Below are 22,155 nucleotides of genomic sequence, written 5' to 3'. Positions count from 1 at the left end.
ATGTATATATTCTTTCTGTATTATTAAATAACTAAATCTCAAATTATTTTTCCTTTACTAATCAAAAATTCTCAAACATATGCCTTTTAAGACCCTGTATTATAACCAAACACTAATAAACTAATACAAAATATATATGGAGATTAATAAGAATTTGATCAATATTTGAGTCAATATTATAATTATTAATACAAAAGTAGAGATTTCATTTATGAAAAGAAAAGACAGTTGTTAGGCATATAATGCATGACATCAGATATAAATCAATAGAAAATACAACTTACTACATCCATATTTACAAAGATTTAATTTTATTAAACTCAGATGAAGGCCTAGTTAATTGTTAACTTCTAGGTTATGCTTTTTAATTGGTTTTGGAATTAATTCCAATGTGTATTCTGATCGGTATAAATGGATCTGAAATAATATTTTTGTAATGTTTAGTAAGAGTTAATGTTATCATTGTCATAGGAGATTAATGGATGTTAAATAGTAATTGATGTAAATTTTACCTATGAATGTTTTATGTAAGTAGAATTTATCTAACAAAATTTATCTCTGAAAAATAAAAATTAGTGGGAGATAGAAAAGTCATATAACTTGAGGGGAACTTAGATATATATGAACAATAGTGAGAATATAATTAATTCAATTTCTCAATCATTCCTGAGTGTCTACTTTATATGTGCAGCAATGTTCCATGAGTGGTAGATATAAAATATATGCTGTGAGTATCCAAACCCACACTATCTAGTGGGATGGTAGTTCTCTGGAGAACCATGAAAGATATTATTGACAATCCCCAATCACTCAGCAACTACTGCAGTTTACTAAATGTGCAGATATTATAGGGATTCATAGCGCTGCCACATGTCTCCTTCAAGTGCATGCCACTGAAGAGACTAGACATAGTGTCTTCCTTCCGGTCAAAAATCAGACACAGTGTCTTCCTTCTGGTCAAAAATCCATGTCTAGGTTAAAGAAAACAACAGCCAAAAGAAAAAATAAGAAGATATTTTCTATTGCACATTTCTCCTTCTTTTCATTCATAGTCACTTCTATGTATCAATAGATTGAAATGTATGAAATCAATTAACTCCACTACTTATTTAAAAGAAAAAAATACAAAGTTATTTCATTGCCTAAGACAATACAGTAAGTCCCCTACATACGAAACTTCAAGTTGCGAACTTTCAAAGAGGCGAAGTTGCATTCCATCAGCATCAGGCATGAGTGAAATTGCAGCTTGCCCTCCATCTCCTATTGCTGATGACCCTTCAGTTCTACCATCTCCCACCTCCTCTCCCTCCTCTAGTCAGTAACTCTTCTTGCCTGTTCACTCGATGCCAGCCCTTGTATACCAGCTGTTGTACTGTACTACTGTACTTTTCAAGGTACTGTACAGTAGATTAAAAATGTTTTCTTTATTTTTTGTGGGTTTTTTTTGTGTTTTTTTTTTGCGGTACGCGGGCCTCTTACTGTTGTGGCCTCTCCCGTTACAGAGCACAGGCTCAGCGGCCATGGCTCACGTGCCCAGCCGCTCCACGGCATGTGGGATCTTCCCGGACCGGGGCACGAACCCGTGTCACCTGCATTGACAGGCGGACTATCAACCATTGTGCCACCAGGGAAGCCCCCTGTGTTTGTTTTTTATGTATTATTTGTGTGAAAAGTTTCATAAACCTATTAGTACAGTACTATATAGCCGATTGTGTTAGCTGGGTACCTAGGCTAACTTTGTTGAACTTAAGAACAAATTAGAGTTATGAATGTGCTCTCAGGACAGAACTCGTTTGTACGTAGGGGACTTACTATATTCATCTGCACATATATCACCTTATAACCCACTGTCTTCTGGTTGTCATGCACTAGGCCATAAGCTCCTGTATGTTAGAGATGTTCTTAGTATCCGGTGCAGTGGTCCATGTACACAGGATTAAGTTCTTAGCAAATATCCACTAGAAGATATCTACACTGGGAGAAAAAAAAAAAACCAAAACACGCACTTCATCCACCACTGAAGAATGAGACTTAGATATAGGGTTTAGTAAAGTGGGGCAGACTTCTTGACTATATTTTACACTGCAAAGTAACCCATTCTAAGAAATACCAGTGACAGTATCTGTGCTTACTGATCAATACAAACTGGTCCTTCCAGTAAAGTTTAAATTTTCTTGTGGCTTATAGAGATAAAGTAGAGCAGTGCATCATTTCATTATATATCACCAAGTTATTATATTTTTGGTTTAAATAGCATTCAACAAGAAGGAAAATTCATGCCATTATTAAATTTGCAATTGTTGTAAACTATTATTGTATTGTAAACAATTGTTATAAAGCCCACTGACAGATTTTTACTTATTTTCTTTCATTTTTATTAATATTTAACTTTTTCTTAATAAATTAAAACATATGACATTAAAAAATTTTTGTATTATTAACATAAAAATTCTTATGAGGATATACCTTGCTTCCCTGTTTAAATATGTATTTTAAAGTTTTCATAAGCAACAATTTTTACACTATCTAAGAGGAAGTGGGTTCCGTTTCCATTAACTACAGTGATGTTGCGACTTATTTAGAAGTAAACTTCTAAAGACAGAATCTATTACAACAATTGTACATTGCAAAATTCCTTTTTTTCTTGGCTATCCACACATTATGTCTTTATAATTTAATTTTGTGTACACAATTGTGTATAATAATGTTTATGCACATGAAAATTTGAGAACCACTCAACTACTAGTGTAAAAGAAAAGTTAAAGTCTCTATGCAGTTACCAGACCATCCCCTTCCAAACCAAACTCCCTTTAAGATAACTATTTAATCCATAGTGGATAATGAAAGAGGACTATGTAAATGATTAGACAGTGTTCCTACTGGCCTGACTTTAGCATCCAACCCCTATATATCATGCAGATAGATGCCAGAGCTTAAATACCTATCACATTTCTAGAGAAAGTTAGGAATGGGTGCTCAATTCTGAGTTTGGGCTCTCTCAAGGATTTACTCTATTATGTCTTAATAATTATTCCTCTTTAATTTTAGTGAACATTAGTACATTTTTTGGAGCCACCCATTCTTTGATGTTCCTTGAACACACCAGGCTTTCTCCACTTCATGATCTTTCTGTTTCCTCCTCCTTCTAAAATAGTCTTACCCATTAATCCACATGGTTCAGTTTTTCTTCTTCAGGTCAAATATTATTATCAGAAAGACCTCCCAATACCAGTCTCTATATAATAGCCCTTCCCTAACTACCTATTTACATTCCTCATTTTATTTTCTCATAGTACTTATTACAATCTAATGTTTATTTCTTAGTTTATAGTTTCTATACACTATACTAGAATTTAAGCTCCATCTGTTCCTAGATTGGCCACTTGCTTGCTGCACATTCCCAAACACTAGAAGAGTGCCAGGACCATAGTAGGTTTTCCTGAAATAATTGCAGAATGGAAGAATAAGTTAAAAATTGAAAGTGGATTGAACAAGACAGAGCAGTGTAGTCCACAGTAAATTAAGTGCATGCATTAGCAACACTCATCCATTCTCATGTGTGTTTGTGTGCACATACATTATCCTTGTTGAATATCTCATTTCAGAGCATGAAAATATTTTATTTACCCCTCAGATTCTTGTGTATTAGTCTTTTTAGAGTCAAAGAACCATTGTATACCATTATATATGGAGGAAAACAATAGAGAAAATTAAGGGATCTAAAAACTTTTAAATCAAAAAGTTAAACAAAATTGCTAAATGTCTAGCCAAGCTAATAAAATAAACAAAAAGAAGACACAAATTACAATATCAGATAAGGAAAAGAGGTCACAACTACCAAGTTCATGGACATTAAAAATATAATAAAGAATTACTACAAATAACTCCAAATTTAGTAATTTAGATGAAAGGGACAAAATCTTTACAAGATACAAGCTACCAAATCTACATAAAATCAACTAAAAATCATAACACTTTATTAAATCTATATGTAATGTGGAACTTCTAAAGTTCCACAAATGATGGTTAAAGCCTCAGTCTACAAGTGTGGGATGAATAAATCTTGTTACAATTTGGATCAAACCTTCTAGTATATGTTATGTTCACAGGCATGAAACTGACAGAAATAGGAAGCAGAAATTATTTCCAGTGTTGAAAAAGACCTAATGCTTAAAACAATTTCTAATACAGACCTAGTGGCTAAAATTTCACCCTTAGTAGTAAATTTTGTGAATGTTACAACATTGGCATTTCCAGGAGATAAAACTATGCCGTAGTTGGTACTTGGAGAGATAATGTATTAGCCATTTCAAGTCAATAACACTATAGTGTAGATTAGGTTATCCGATTGTGAAAGCAGAAGGAGACAAAGAGGAGACAATGTTTAGCAAAGATAAATTAAGTAGGATAAATATAAAAGCAAAAATATGTATAGTAATCCTTCAAGTTAATTTCCCATAATGAACATTATTGCCTTCAGCCCTCCATATTTGGCCCCTTCAATATTCTCATTGAATATTTCCTAAATTTCTCAAATGTACTTTTCCCTTCAGCTCAGTAAATGATTTACAAATCCTTTTAAAGAAACATGGCCCCTCACACTGCCTTGCATTTGTACATGATGTTCTGAAATGACCTTTTCCACTTCTTCACCAAACTAAATCTTCTCCATTTGGGTATCTCCTGAAGCTTTCTGGGTTATTTTCCCCTTCTATACATAGCATCCTGTGATTGCTTTCAGCACACTATTTATCAAGAGGAATACAAATTAATTGATAGTAAGTTACCTTTGGATTGAGAACCCCCTGTGGTTAGTGACTATATTTTATTTTGTTTTGCTTTTCTCTTAAGACTGGACCACCTAGGCCAGGATCTGAATAAAGAAGGAGCTTAAAAATGTTTGTTAAGAAAGAATGAATAGTAACTTATATAATATTTTACAGCAACTATACTTTAATTTAAAAAATGAATGAATGAATGCCTTGAAAAGGAATGACCTTTAAAACAAGAAGAGCATGCTGACAACTAGTAAGACTAGTTTATACTATTGATAATATACAAAGGCGCACAGCTTCATGGATAGCACAGCCCTAACTTTGACTTTAACATTGATTAGAAATGGGAAAACTGCACAGAAAGGTGAAACAGGTCAGAAGAGAGGGTAGAGCTTCCAGGAACTAGACCATGAAGTGTTTCAGGAGGGGCAAAGTAGACAACATTTAGGTCAGAGGAAATTTAAAAAGCTAAAACAGAGAATTCATTCTTCATCCAGAGACTAGCCAAAGGCAGGATTGAAGAGTTTTGAGGAACCTACAAGGTAGAAATTCATTGAGTCCAGAACCAAAAATGAATGAGGTGGTAGAAAAGGTTGGGAAGGGAAAAAAGGATAATATCATGATATAAATATAAGAAGCATATCTGGAGAAGACTGGGGATCCCAGTTTTGGCATAACTTTCAAGAGGAACCTGTTTTGGACTGAAGAATGATAAATTTTACTCATCAATAAAATTCATTTATTGACATAAGATTGTGCTAAAATTATTGATAACATGAAAAGAACTAGAGCTTTCTCAAATAACATTAAGAAGGGAGTTTAGAGAGAAGCCTATGCCAATACACTGTTGAGAAAAGTTCAGAAATATCAATTGTTATCATTACTTTCCAAAATCTCATGATATCTTATGTGTGTTTCAGAGAAAGAAAAAATAGGGTATTTTAGAAAATGCTTCTCTTTCTATAGGAGAGCTAGGAGTGAAATAATTACATGCAAGCCAAATAGTTAAGTCATGCTAGAGAAAAGAAGGAATGAAAAAAATCCAACCTGGGACTGAGACTTGGTTCTAGAGACTAAAAAACAGAAGTGTTTCATGAATAATAATTCAGAAGTGAATAACTGAAAGAATGAAGAATGAACACACATTAAATATCATTCAGGCACCAGACTTCACATTAGGCATTTCACAAGTGTAATCTCAATGACTCCTCTCAAAAATTGTATGAATTATGAATTATTATTTCCATTTTGTGAGTAAAATCATTCAAGCTCCAAGAATGACTCAGCTAAGATTATCTAGTAAGAAAGGGATACACCTGTGTCTGAAAGCCAGACCTTCTGATTGTGTCATTTTGTTCCCTCCATTCCTTTCTTCCTCTGTTCTTTTGTTGTGCTCTACTTAAAGGTCTATGAGTCCTAGGGGGACTTGAGATCCCCAGAATGACTGAGAGAAAACTAACAAAGAATAATTTAACCTGTACCCCAGTGTAACCAGGAGCCAAATCCCAGTCAAAAATTTCATCAGAACTCTTCTTAGAATTATTTGTCTTCTGTATCTTTTAGAATAAATTTGATGATTGCCTCTCATTTGAAATCATTAACATTCAATGGTCAAATTATAAAATTGTTAATATTTGATGAAACATTTAATTTATAGTTTCTTTTAATTAATTGTTATGAATACAGCTCTTCAAGAAACTCAAATATATGCTTAAGAGAGTTAAATTATATATCACTGAAATATAATTTTAAATATATTAATTTAGTGGCTCTAAAAACATGCTGGATACATAACAATATGGAAACATAATCCATTTGCATGTAAGGGGACATTCAGCATTGCTCTTTTACAGCTTTTGTTTTTCTTTAGTACTTAGACCTGAAAGCAAGTATATCAGAGATACTCAGTCATAAAGTAGCTGACTTAATTTATTTAATCCAGAATCACACGCAGAATGTTAAATATTAGCCTTAGAATATTGCCTACAAAGAAAAATCTTTAGTATTTTAAGCCAAAACATTGAGATAATAAAACACGCTCTGAAGTGAACAAAATAATCAATATCTTTTGTATTGTAGGATATTACATGAAAATAAAAGCTGAAAGTTCAAAAGTTAGAAGGACAAAATAACATTTAAAGTATGTTATAAGGAAGAACAAATATTTATTTACATATATACTGTAGCAGTTTATATCACTTTAATGAAGATATATTTACTCTGATCTTTGTATTTATAAATAGATTAATGAAAACTATGTATTCAAAAGCATAGAAATTTGGACTTCTTTAAAAATTGCTCGGTTCTCCAAATGGTATTATACAAAATTTTCACATAGATGTCTGTAGATTTTCAAAGCTATAGAGTTATTTATTTATGAATCAAAACAAGCTCATAGATTTTTACTTATTCACTTTTCTGTTATATAAATGCTATAATTTAAACAAAACAGCAATAAATTAAACAGATAATATGCGTGAAGAAAAATAACAATTGTTTATTGTTTATCATTTTCTTCCTGTCCTCTTACATAGCAATTTATTTTAATTCCTTTTCAAGTCTTTTTTTGGAATTTAAATTTTGCAGTCTGTATTTTTATGTGCTCTTAAGAGACTGAAATGTAAGACAGTTTTAAAAATGAAAATACAGACTAATAGGTATTACTCATATTTAATTTAAAAAATATAACATTGGCATGCTTCTTTCTGTCCTATGAGAAAGTAGAATATTTTTCTTTTCCCTTTTTGAATAATACTTCTTTGAACTGCCTTTAGGATTTAGGACATACCCTTATTCTTTTATGTAGTACTAAAACTGAATACAGCCAAACATGAAATTCTCTTTGACAAGCAGCTCTGCTCATATCAAGACCACATTACACTGATTCCTGGTGTCTATCAAATGTGATGACTTTAATGTAAATATCCTCTCAATGAAAGTGTTTGAACATGGATTATTTAGGATTTTACTTACTAGCAACAGCAAATCTTTGGACTTATAGGGATTAATTTCTGGCTGTCCTAAAATGTTCTTCTCCTTTATTTCTGCAGGCTTGTTTTGGTATGCCAAATATCAGTCAGGTCTTTTGCATTTATAAATTTATCATATAGGCTCTCCATGTCTAAAATGTCATCATTTTAAACATTCCAAACCACATTGAATATTATCATAAGGTAACTCTCGGGGAAAATTGTTTTAAAGCACAAAGGTAATTTAAATTTGGTAAATCAAAACTGAATTCCAAATAAGTGGGAGTTTTTGTAAAGCAATTAGAAAAGTCATGTTTAACTTCACTGCCTTTTTCTAGTAAGATCTTTTTGCATCCTGAAACATCCTTTGACCAAGTCAAAGACAGGTTATTAATGCTCACCATTACAAAGCACTAAAGTTTCACCCTGAAATTGCATCACTTGGAGTGGTCCAATAAAAGATGATCCATTATTATGAAATGAAAATCATGGTTACCAACCACATCAGTGGTCAGAGGTAAAAACAGTAGCAACTGTGAAAGGCAGATAATCTATGCTATCTTCATTTGACACTAAAAGCAGTTTTTCTTTAAGTCTATATTTTGGGGGGCTGCCTTTTCTGTTTGATACTTTCTCCCCAACCTCCCTCACCTAAAAACTGATATTTTTGCATTCTGGGGTGGTGTTTCCAGGGTGAGAGACTTTTAGTGCTTAAACTGGGACAATCAAACCTGGAAAACTGGTTACCTCATTTTTTTGTTTATCATATTATCATCCAACCAGTATTATAAACTAGAAAAACCCATCAGCTTTCCATGATACCTGTTTCTCTCATCCTTCATATCCAACCAGTTTCCAGAAGCAGGTTTTATCCTATAGAGGCAGGTTCACCATAAACTAATGTAGTGTAAATTTTGGTGCATCTTGCATGCACAAACCCCTTCTAACACTCTGAGAGGCGCTCTTACAAATGTGTTCATATATTCATATGTTTTTCTAAAATTTCAAAAGCATCACGATCAGTTAGGATGGCTGTCTCCACAGTGATTGCCCCTCATGACACTTCCATTTATGTTAAATAGTGTTAGGGTGACAACAAAGCATGTTTGGAATCCAGCTAAGGGGCAGTTGAGTTGGAAATATTTCATTTTTGGTTTATTGGAATATATCAATGTGGTTTACAGTCACTTCTATAAATGGTTACATAATTGTCAGCATTCCTGCTGTAGGAATGGCTTCCAGAAGTACTTTTACCACACACTGTACTGACCCACCCAGCATAATAGCAGGAAGTCGAAAAGATATAAATGTGTCACTGTATGAAAGTATCCTCTGGAATCTGGCACTAGAACCATGAGAATGGAGGAGCAATATGGTTAAACATGTACAGAACTAGAAGCTAATATATAGAAAATTCTTCCAATTTTCAAACATATGTAATTTTAAAAAGATATTTGATTCCCATAAAATGCCTAATCAAAAGTTATTTCCAGTTAGAAATATGATTTATAGCAACATGTACAATTATAAACTCGCCATACTCTATTTCTTCCTTCTTTTGATGAAAGATGCTTGAAATAAAGTTTGTCAGAATTCCTGTGTGTAGGGCACAACCTGTAGCAGTACTATAAGCAGCAGATTCAACTTTGTGTAAAGCCACATAATTTTTGTATCTAAACTATCAATTTTTTAAAAACTGATCAACTGTAATAGAAAGAAATCTTAATTTATTTCTAATCTCTCCACAGAAAATACTATTATAATTTGTATAATAGTCTTTTATATAGTACTAATATAATAAATGTTTATCATATGAAGATATTAAAGAGTATGCATCTAAAAAGTTTATATATCTTTTAATATAGAGAGCTGTGTCAGGAAGGTAGTTCATAGAAATATGTCATTTTTCTGGATTTTATGAAATTTGTAGCATTTGTCAGCCCTTTAAATTTAGTAATGATTTCAGATTCTTTTCCTCATTATAATTCATATTTGCTTTTATACGTAATTTTGTACTTGTAATTTTGAACACTTTGTTTTTTAGAGAGAGAGCCCTGAAATTTGTATAAGCTTCAAGCCTCACAGAACTGGAATCTATCTCCTCACCTTCACCCTCTTTACACTGGTTCAGGAGTTTATTTTCTCACGTTCAAGCCAGACATAAAATGTCTGCTTAGCAGCTCTCCCTACTCCAGTCAATCCTCCCTGCTCCCACCAGGGTTAACGTTCTAAAATACAAATTCATTTATCACCATGGGGTACACAACCATGTCCTTCACAAGGTGCCAGTAACATTGCACAGTCACTACTTGCTGTCTCAAGCTCCTCTGACCCCAGCTGCTTGATCAGCAGCCTCACATGGAACTACTCACATTCCCTGACCTTTACTTTTGAGCATATGATGTTCCCTCTCTCTGTGAGGTAAAATCTTATTAGTTCTTCAAGGTCAACCTCATATGTCACCTCCTCAGTGAAGAGGTGCTCAATTTATCCATCACTTAAGTGCTCAAAACATCTTTATTTTTTTACTTCAGCATTTTTCACTTCATGTGGCATTTTCTTATTGATATGTACGTGTCTCCTAATTAGGAAGTTTTTTGAAAGCAGGGTCTTTAACTTTTCATGAGTGGAGCATGATGCTTGCTTGACTTAGCACTCATTCATTCATTCACCCATTCGTTAATCATACATATCCATTGATCTTACCTACTGTATGTGTCAGACATTCTTCTGGGCACTAGGGATAAAACTTATACTTGATTCACAATAAATATTATTGAGATGAATGAGTAAATTATCCTCTGATTTTGTCATAAAGATAACTTTACTTCAAGTTCCTTCATGCCATTGTCATAGAGCTGACAGAATATTTCATCTTACATTGAAAGGAACAGCTGTGGTAGCAAAATAGGACTGAACTAGGCTCAGAAGACCTGGGTTTGAGTTTCTGGGCTTTATTTAATTGGTGGGGATCTTGAGTATGTAAATTTCTCTGGTAACCATTTCTTTTCTTTTTAAAAATGAAGAAAACATTTCATACCTCACTGACATACTTTAAGAATTAAATGCTATAGTATAGGTGGAAGTGCTTTGTCAATAATTGTTTTACACAAATGTTAAGACATTATTGCTTTCAGATGAAAGGTGTTGTTGCTCTTCTGCATTTAGAAATATCTTTTGTTTACACTTTTGACAGTAAATCACTGTATTTATTATTTACTGCCCACCTAGGATGAAAACCACCAAATATCACTTGCTCAATCAAACTGCAATAACACTCACTTCTCAGAGATAATGAGATTCAACTGAACCTAAATGGGAATATATTTTGCTAATTCATAGTCACAATCCTAAAAGTGAATGTCAAAAATGGAACTATAACTCTGGGTAGAGAGTAGTAACAAATGTGGGATATTCTAACATGCACTCAAGTTCAGTATTTATCAGATAAAAGGCAGTATTTTACCTCACAATTTTTGTAAGTGAAAAATATGTTTAATATCTTTTCTCTTTTCTCTTTAGAACTGTCGGGGTCTACTTTAGAAGAACAGGACCTGAGAAACTACATAGCCACACGGCTTGATACCTCTACTCATCCTAGGTAAGATTGGATGTGCTCCCATTATCGTCTTTAAACACAGTTTTACTCTTTGTAGTTAACAACCTGTAATCTGGTTTAATAAAGAAAGGGATTTCCCTTGAAACTTGGAATAATCTATGGCATGCTTCATTGACTTGATGTTTATTGAGAACTAATCCAAAATTTTAGAAAAGGATGTCAAGCCACGTCTCCTTACCAACCATAAGAAATTATTGTATAGCATTTTTTAAGCATAGAAAAATAGAAATAGAATCTTATATGGTAGAATAGTATGTATCTTTTTTTTTTCATTTTATCAGTACTTTTCTCTCATTCTGCTTAGAAATCCCCAGCTCTTTTTTAAGGGAAATGGTTGAACACGTACTTAGGCACATCACAGTGCAATTAACCTCACTACACATGTTTTCTGAGGTGGGCATGTGACCAGACAATGTCAACAGTCTTTCTCTAGGATATTTCAAATAGGGAATTAAAATATAGAGTCCCTTCCTCTCCAGTGATGAAGCTGAAAAGATGTGAGCCTTGGAGCTACAAATGGCCATAATTGCAGCTTAATCAAGAAAGCCACACAGAGAGGTTAAAGGCAACAAACACAGAGAGAGAAACAGAGACAAAATACTACAGAAACTGGGAGATACTAGAAATCAAACGCTCCTAGCTAGACAAAAAGCAAATTTCAGAATGAGCCGTAATCAGATACTAACACAACAAAAAGAGAGGATAAATCTGAGCAGAATTAATCAACAGAAGTTAGAGACCAAGGGTAATTTAATCTCTTTAGATTCTATTAAATAGTTATTGTACCAGAAGACAGACTTAGGGTAATAAAGCATATTCCAGAAGATGTGGAAATTTTGTATGCTCTTGTGATGTAAAATACAGAAAGTTCAAGGGCACTAAGGTGAACTCAGAAGTTTCTGAGATCAATTCACTCTGAATCAACCACCTGACAGTATCATCCACATCCCTGTGGCATACTCTATGGTTTGGTTCTGTTCAAAAACAAGCAGTTCATAGTCTCTTCTAACTTACTTTTCTCTCTGCAAGTGGTGTACATGCTGACTCTCATGATCCTTGACTTCATGACAGCCAAGTGTGGCCACACGTCCCCATTATGGCCAGTAAGATATAAGGAATCTTCCTGGGGGGTGGGAGGTATGGGCTCTGGAAAAGCTTTTAATAGGGACAGGCTTGGTTTGCATACCTCTTCAGGTGCTTGCTCTTCTTCCTTTCATCCTTTCCTCTTTTTCTACCTGGACAATGGACACAATGATTAAAGACACAGCAGCTATTTTTAGACTAAGGATGGTGGTGACATATTAAACATGGTAGAGCAGGAAGATAGAAGGAAATTGAGCCCTTGCCCCTATCCTTGATCAGTCATTCAAGCCCTAGAAAACCTGTCTTTAGACATTTTCTTATGTAAAATGAATAATATCCTAGGTATTTAAGCCCCTGTGAGTCTGGTTGGCTTACAGCCAAATGCACTCCTGTTATAACAAGGGTTTATATCCCTGCTGGATTCACTGATCCATATAGATCTTTCTCCTTTTTTTTTACCCGTAGCAGCTTCAGCATTAGCAGATGTTCCTACATAACTCCAAGAGAAGCCCTCTCTATTCCAGGACCCACTGTCTTTCTCCTAATGCTTTTAGGTGGTAGGTGGAGGTCTATGTCTGTTACAATAAGTTTCCTACTTTTAAGTGGCAGATTTCGCCTTTCTAAACATTGTGAATGTTCATAATATGTCATCAGTTAGTTAAATATTAAGAAAGAAATATATGATTTAAGTGGACTTATTTGATTACTATTATATAATAAAGAGATTGTAAACCATTCCATTACGCTATGGAGAAATTTAATTTTCCACATCTTTAATCTTAATACCTTGGTTTATTTAAAATCAGGTAACTCAACTATTTCAAAATTAATTTTATTATATAAGTCACTGTAGTATAAAAATTATTCTTAAAAGTTGATTTTTGCCTCCCTCCTATTATAATCAGTCTAATATCAAATATGATTACAATCTAAAAATGGCATGACATGTTCAGAAATAAATTATAATTTCCTTTTAGAAGGAAACAGTTTCTAAGTCATTTAAGAATTAAAGGTTGTTTTTGTTTGTTTTTAATTTGAAAAAACTATATTCTGTAAGGAATTATTGTAATCATTTTTTCTTCTGTCAGGTCTTTTAAACAATGGACATGTCACCTGAGTCATTCTGTTAGAGTGATTCTGACATTAATTAATTTATCTTTGAGTTACTGCCATGGCTTTCTTTAACTTTCATTAATCTTTACTTTGCATACACACTAGTGAGCATGGGATTATATAGGTATTGTACTATTTCATTTTCTTTATTTTCTTTTTTTAATTGAAGTATAGTTGACTTACAATATCATATTAGTTTCAGTTGCACAACATAGTGATTTGATATTTTTATAGACTATACCCCATATTAACTAATAAAATATTGGCTATATACCCTGTGATGTACATTATATCCTTGTGACATTTATTTTATACCTAATAGTTTGTACCTCTTAATACCCTCTACCTATCTTGCCTCTCTCCCCACTCCTCTCCCCTCTGGTAACCACTAGTTTGCTCTCTGTATCTATGAGTCTATTTCAGTTTTGTTATATTTGTTTATTTGTTTTATTTTTTAGATTCCACAGGTAAGTGAAAATATACAGCATTTGTTTTCCTTTGTCTGACTTATTTCAGTAAGCATAATACCCTCCAGGTCCATCCATGTTGTCACAAATGACAAGATTTCATTCTTTTTATGGCTGAGTAGTATTTTATTGTGTGTATATACCACGTCTTCTATATCCATTCATCTAAGCAACTTAGGTTACTTCCATATCTTGGCTATTGTACATAATGCAGCTATAAACATAGGGATGTAAACATCTTTTGGGAATAGTGTTTGTATTTCCTTTGGATGTATTCCCAGAGGTGGAATTGCTGGTAGTTCTATTTTTAATTTTCTGAGGATCATTCATACTGTTTTCCATAGTGACTGTACAGTTTACAGTCTCATCAATAGTGCACAAGGGTTCTGTTTTCTCCACATCCTCACCATAATTTGTATCTCTTGTCTTTTTGATGATGCCCATTCTAACAGGCATGAGGAAATATCTCACTGTGGTTTTGATTTGCATTTCCTTGATGATTAGTGATGTTGAGCATTTTTTCATGTTCCTGTTGTCCATCTGTATGTCTTATTTAGAAAAATACCTATTCAGGTCTTCTGCCCACTTTTTAATTGGGTTGTTTGCTTTGTTGATATTGAGTTGTATGAGTTCTTTGTATATTTTGGATACTAACCCCTTAACAGACATATTATTACATATTTTGGATACTAACCCCTTAACAGACATATTATTACAAATATATTTTCTGATTCAGTAACATGCTTTTTCATTTTGCTGATGGTTTCCTTCACTGTGCAAATGCTTTTAAGTTTTGTTAATTCCCATTTGTTTATTTTTGCCTTTGTTTCCATTCCCTGAGGAGACAGATACAAAAAAAAAAAATTGCTAAGACTTATGTCAAACAACATAATGCCTATGTTTTCTTCTAGGAGTTTTATGGTTTCCAGCCTTACATTTAGGTTTTTAATCCATTTTGAGTTTATTTTTGTATATGGTGATAGGGAATATTCTAATCTCATTGTTTTACATATAGCTGTCCAGTTTTCCCAGCACCACTTATTGAAGAGACTGTCTTTTCTCCATTGTATATTCTTACCTCCTTTGTCATAGATTAATTGAGCAAATGTGTGTGGGTTTATTCTGAGCTCTCTACTCTGCTCCATTGATCCATTTGTTGGTTTCTGTGCCCATACCATACTGTTTTGGTTACTGTAGCTTTGTAGTATAGTCTGAAGACAGGGAGTGTGTCTGATATTTAATTTTAGTAGCTCCATATTTTCCTTTCATATTGCAACAGACTAAATTTTGTGTCCCCCTCCAGAAATCATATGTTGAAATCCTAACTCCCAATGTGATGGTATTAGGAAGTGGGGCTTTGAGAGGTAATTAGGTCATGAGGGCAGAGTTCTCATGAATGGGATTAATGCCCTTATAAGAGAGACCCCAGGGCCTCCCTGGTGGCGCAGTGGTTGAGAGTCCGCCTGCCGATGCAGGGGATACGGGTTCGTGCCCCGGTCTGGGAGGATCCCATATGCCGCGGAGCGGCTGGGCCCGTGAGCCATGGCCGCTGAGCCTGTGCGTCCGGAGCCTGTGCTCCGCAACGGGAGAGGCCACAACAGTGAGAGGCCCGCGTACAGCAAAAAAAAAAAAAAAAAAAAAAAGAGAGACCCCAGAGAGCACTCTAGTCCTTTTTCCAGCCATGTGAGGATACAATGAGAAGTCCAGTCTGCATCCCAGAAGAGGGAGCTCACCAGAACCAGTAATGCTGACACCCTGATCTTCCAGCCTCCAGAAATGTGAGAAATAAATTTCTGTTTTTTATAAGCCACCAGTTTATGGTACTTTGTTATAGCAGCCTGAACTAAGACACTTGTAAAATTAAAATGACTGACGATGAGCTCCTTACCTATCACCATTCTCAAAATAAGAGCACATGACTATCTCCATAGTAAGAGAATCAAATGGCTTTTACTCAAGTATATGTTATGACTGAATTCACATAGTTTACATTTCTCTATGACTGATCTTAACACCTAAAAAACTACTCCAGAAACCAAATCACAATATAATTTATGCCATTTCTCCTATTCCTTACCCTTTCCTCCTCCCACATCTAAAAATTATATCTCTGTATAGACTTTATTGGTTACATGAATTTGCAGATTTATTGTATGAAAATTTGCATTTTTGTTTTTTATCTCATTTCCCAAGTAGCCTATCAAATTCCTGTTTAACTCCCAAAACCAACTCAGTTGTCACAGGGTTAATTTAATGTATATGTATAAAAAGAGAAATATTCATTGCTTCAGTAATCTTTTAAAACATTTCTAAGTATATCATTAACCCATTGTAATAGGATAATGTGTTTGAATGTCTGTTCCCTAACTAGACCATGATATTTATCCCCACCTCAGAAATTTGTCTGGCAAACAAAAGGTTTTCAGTAAATGTATTTTGACTGAATTTGATCATAATAGATGTGAGGGCTGTAACTAAGTCTTCTACTTCCTTTATAACTCTCCAGGAGTGCTAATAGTACACAGAACATATTTAGCAAATGCTGATAAAACAGAAAATGAGGCTAGGACTGAATATAAGGCCTTAAAATTGATTAGACATTGGTCTTTCCCTTCTGTAAAAGGAGTTCCATAAAAGTTCATTCTTCCTTAATTTTCCTAGTAATTACAACTAAAAATCCTGGATGAAATAAATATCAGAGGAATCTGAAAGCAGAAAAAAGAAGTAGCTAGGGATTTTGTGACTTGAGGAATGACTTAGAAGTGAATTCTAAATGTTTTGTTTGTTTGTTTTTGATTCCAATATATCCTAGGCTGGGTACTAAGGAAGCCATAAACTAGAAATGCCAATGGTAACAGACTTTTTTTTTAAGTCCTAAGAAAGCACAGTCTCCCTAAACAAAGACTGGGAAAACTTATGTCCTGCAAGACATAACTTTTTGACCTCCTTCCAAGTCTGTAATAACAAGATAAAAGTTGTGCCTCACTGCTTCCCTACAGTGTCCCCTGGAGACTGTGGACAGAACACTATCTTCCATCCCTGCTCTACACTTAGGAGGTAGCATCCCTACCTCTCCCCAGCATGCATTGGAGAGACTGTGTGTCAGGACCCTATCAACCATCACCACACTGCACTAACATGAGCAGAGGTGCATCCCCTCTGCTCCACATTGAACACTGTGGCTGTGGAACTGTGGAGTTAGCTATATGGATAATCACAGTTTTATACTAAGTGAGCATCAGCAAAGAAGCAACACTCTTTCACCTCTCTATCATGTACTATGGAGACAGTAAAATGGAGCCTTATTATCCTAAGCTTGTTCTAACTGAATGACAGCAAAGATGAAGCACCTAGCATCCACCCAATTAGAAAGTGGAAGGTAGGCATAGGGAGAGAAGGCAGCTGCAGAAAAGTATTCTGTGTATAAAATTCTGGGCAGACTCCAGAGTGACCTATGCTTCTAATTAGTCATTCATTGAAAAGCACATGAACAGAGCAGACCAAAGTAGCACTACAAAGGTTTTGAAACCTCAACATTTAAATTACAGCCCCCCAGAGTGAGCCAGGACATGCATTCTGAACTTTAGCAGGAAGATTACCTACTATATTAGAAGATATAAACATAACTAGTTTTATAATATATGACTTAATATTTCCAGAATATATTCCAGAATTATTCACCATATTGAGAACCAGAGACATCAATTTGAATAAGAAAAGAAAATCAACAGATTGCAAAACCAAGATATATCAAATACTGTAATTATTTGGCAATGATTATAAAATAGATATCATAAAAATTCTCTGATAAGATATTAGAAATTCTCTTGAATCAAATGAAAACAGAAATTTTGACAGAAGTGGAAGATAAAAAGAAAAAAATAAACTCTTAGAACTGAAAAATACAGTAATCAAAATTAAAAGATGAGTTCAATAGAAGGATGAATACAACAGAGGAAATAATGAGCCAACTGGAAGACAGATCGAGAAATTATCCAATTTAAACAACAACAAAAAAGAAAAGGGCCATTCCTCAAAAACCATAAACTATCAAAACATCCAACATAAAATAGAAACCTTGAATAGCCTTTAACAAAGTTGAATTTCTAAATAAAATCTTCTGAAAAAGAAATATCTAGCTTAGTTTTACTCAGTGGTGAATTCTACCAAAAATTTAAAGAAGAAATGACACCAATCCTACAAAATCTTGTCCAAAAAACAGATGAGGGAACACTTGCTAATTAATTTTATGAAGTCACCATCACCATAACCAGACAACATTAGTACCAAAATATATATATATATATATATATATATATATATATATATATATATATAAACCAATCTCCATCATGAAAATACATGCCAAAATCTTCAAAAAAATATTAGCAAATAGAATCCAGAAATATATGAAAAGAATTATGCACCGTGTTCAAGTGGGTTTATTCCCGGAATGCAAAGCTGATTCAGTACTTGAAAATCAATGTAACTCACAATGTTAACAGCATAAAGAAGAAACAATTGATGCAAGAAAGGCATTTGCCAAAAGGCATTATCCATTGATGTAAAAACTCTCAGCAAACTTGGATAGAACTTCCTCAATCTGATAAAGAACATCTATTGAAAATATACAGTTAACATCACACTTACTGGTGAGAAACTAAATGCTTTCCACCTAAAACTAAGAACAAAACAAAGATATTGTCTACTACCACTCCTTTCCAACATAATATTGGAAGTTCTAACCAGTGCAACAGTCCAGAAAAGGAAATTAAAGACATACGGATTGGAAAAAGAAGAACTATAACTGTCCCTATTCCCACACGGTATGCTTGTCTACATAGAAAATCCCAAAGATTCCATTAATTTTTTTTTTCTAGAACTAATAAGTGAGTTCAAAGGAAAGAAGATCATGACACAAAAATTAAATATATTTCTATATAGCAGTAATGAGCCATTTGAATTTAAAATTTAAAAATTACTATGACAATACCTTCCCCAAATAAAACAATTATGAATCTACTAAATCAATTATAAATAAAACAATTATGAATCTACTAAATCCAGCTAAAGCAATTTTAAAAATGAAAAATAAATTTAGAAAACTTGCACTACCATATTTTAAGCCTTTCTATATACTCTACAGTAAGTACAACAGAGGTATGGGTAGAGGAGCTGACACTAATATCAGTGGAGCAGAATAAAGAGTCCAGTAATAGACTCACATAAGTACTGCCAACTGATTTTTGACAAAGATGCAAAAGCAATTCAATGGAGAAAGGAAAGTTTTTCCAACAAATGGAATAATTGGACACCCCTAGGCAAAATATACACCTCAACCTAAATTTCAAAACCTAAACAAAAATTAACTCAAAATGGATTACAGTTATAAATATAAAACCAAAATCTATACAATTTTTAGAATAAAACATAGGAGGAAATCTTTACTATCTTGGGTTAGGCAATGAGTTCTTAGAAAAGACAATGAATATATAATTCACATAAAAAATTTATTAGTTAAACTTTATTAAAATTAAAACACTTTTGTTCTTCAAAGGACTGATAAGAGGTTGAAAAGACATGCCACAGACCAGGAGAAAATATATGCAAATTCCCTGTGTTGCACAGGGCCTGTGTCTGGAATATATAAAGAACTCTCTAAACTTAACAAGCAAAACAGAGACTTCAGCTGGAGAAGGGGCAAAAATCCTGAGCAGACAGTTCATCAAAGAGGGTATATGAATGGCAAAGAAATTACATGAAAAGAAATATATTAGCCCTTAAAGAAATGCAAATTAAAGCTATGATGAGATACCACTATAAATGTATTTGAATGGCTAAATTAATAAAAACTGACAATTCCAAAGACTGGTGAGGATACAGACCTACTGGATCCTTCATACACTCCTGGTGGGAATGGAAAATGGTGCAAGCACTCTGAAAAACCGTTTGAAAGTTTCCTATAATTTTAAATATGCACTTATCATACGACCCTTGGTATGTATTCTAGAAAAATAAAATATTATGCTTACATAAAAACTTGTACATAAATGTCTATATCAACTTGTAATAGTGAAAATTAGAAGTAATTTAAATGTCTTTCAGCAACAAAATGTGCAAAGTGTGGTACATTCATGCAATGGAATACTACTCAGGAATTAGAAGAAATGAACTATTGATACAGACAACTACTTGAATGAATCTCAAAGGCATTATGCTAAGTGAAAGAAGCCAGACAAAAACTGAGTGCATACCATATGACTCCATTCATATTAAGCTCAAGAAATATCTAAACTTAAGAGATCTAGAACAGACTCATGGTTGCTGGGTTAGGCTTGGTGGGCAGGGTGTGACTAGGAAGAGATAACACAAAATAGTTTCTTTGAGATTATGGAATTGTTCACTATTCAGATTGTGATGGTAGCTATATGAATCCATATCTGTGATTAAATTTCATGCAACTAAACAAAAATAGTACATGTAAAAATGTGAAATCCAAGTAAGTTATGTAGTTTACTTGATAATATTGTATCACTGGCAATTTCCTGATTTTGATGACTGCACTGAGATTTTATGTTATCATTAGCAGAACCTGGATGGAGAGTACACAGGAATGTCTGTATATTCCTTCAACTTTTATTTGTATCTAAAATTATTTCAAAATAAAAGTTTAAAATACTGACTATATAGAAAATGGAGTGGCATTTGGTGTGAATTCCTCTCTGAAGTCTTTTTCCTTTCCCTACCCTATGTCATCTGTTGCCTAATAACCTCATTTCTCATTGAGGAGCATTACAAATGGAAAAGTACCACTGAATTACTTCCCACTGACTGTAAAGCAATCACATTATTGCTTGGCAACCAGTCCAGGGTGATGAACAAGAGGTTACTGAGGAAAAAAAGCTCAAGTGGAGGTTTTATTTGAAATTTTCCCTGAAACAAAAGGATGTTCATCAACTCAGGATGGGAGCATGCATAGTCTGACAGACTCTAAGTATGTATATATTTTTGCTGAACTTAATATATAGAATTTCTTGTCAAGCTTCCAAGAAATGTATTAAAACAATAATACTCTGAAGATTTGATTCATATTTAACCAGCATAGTATAAACAGATCAAATTTAAACAAGCACTATAAAATAATTCCCTAGGCAAGCTACTGTTTGATTGCAACCAAGGAAATGATTGTAATAGTTGGTGGGAGTATATACTAATCATGACTAGTAAAATTGAATTTGAGCTATATAAATAAAACAACTGAAAGACATAAAATGTCAAATTTACTAAATTAGTGTTTCCTTCTACTATAAAGTGGATGGTTTCATATTCCTGCAAATTCTAGATAAATCTGGATATGTTCCCATCAAATTAACTTCTTTATTAACTTTTCTTTATACTCAAAACTTTCCAAATTTCGAGTTGTGACATAATTTTGTAGAATAAGCGGCACCTAAGAAGTGATGAAAATAAACATTTCTGTCAAGAACTGAGAACTCACATGTAAAAAATTGACAGTATTAACATTACCTGAGCCCTATTTTCCCAGAAAACAGTGATTGTTAAGAAATCCCTGTATGCTTCTGTTTTCTGAAATCTTTCTGGCATTTTACATATGTTCCAGGAAACAATTTACCATAAAGAACCACATTTCCCCACAAGAACTGACAAGATTCACTATCTACTCTTTCACTGACTCCCATAAGATTTGGAGACAACTGCCTGGAATATCTGTGACAAGACCAAATGCAGACCCTCTGAAGTCTTATTCTTTGCCTCAAGAATGACTAGCTGAGATTAGAACTGTTTGTCCCTCTGTAAACAGCTAGACACAAAGAAAAACATTCCCCATTCAGCTGACAGAGAATTCCCCTAATTGTAAAATGATCACAACTCTAAATCACGCCACCTGTAAATTGTCTTCTTCCTATGAAAGTCTAAGCCAAAATCACCCTACCACAACTCTATAATCTTCAAATCTGTAATGCTCTCCCTAATGCAATAGACTGAATAAAATCTCTCCTTAACTGGTGCATTTTGTCTTTGATAACATAAAATGCAATCATATGTTTTGATTTTTGTTTTACAATATATTGTTTTGTATAGCAAATGATTCCTGTGATGGTAAATTT

The 22,155-nt window shown here is 33.7% G+C and overlaps 1 long non-coding RNA gene across 1 annotated transcript in view; it reads left to right on the top strand.

The window, feature by feature from the left end:
- LOC309809915 overlaps positions 1-22,155 on the top strand; it is a 417,454-nt gene that overhangs the window by 368,910 nt on the left and 26,389 nt on the right. The window contains exon 4 of the long non-coding RNA XR_014294918.1: positions 11,267-11,345. This is a non-coding gene — a long non-coding RNA (uncharacterized lncRNA). The remainder of the gene's footprint in view (positions 1-11,266; positions 11,346-22,155) is intronic.

This window comes from Mesoplodon mirus, assembly GCF_964341445.2.
Source record: "Mesoplodon mirus genome assembly, chromosome: 8".
NCBI lineage: Eukaryota > Metazoa > Chordata > Mammalia > Artiodactyla > Ziphiidae > Mesoplodon > Mesoplodon mirus.
The sequence above is the reverse complement of the archived record's forward strand: the minus strand, read 5'-3'. Positions and strand labels throughout refer to the sequence as shown.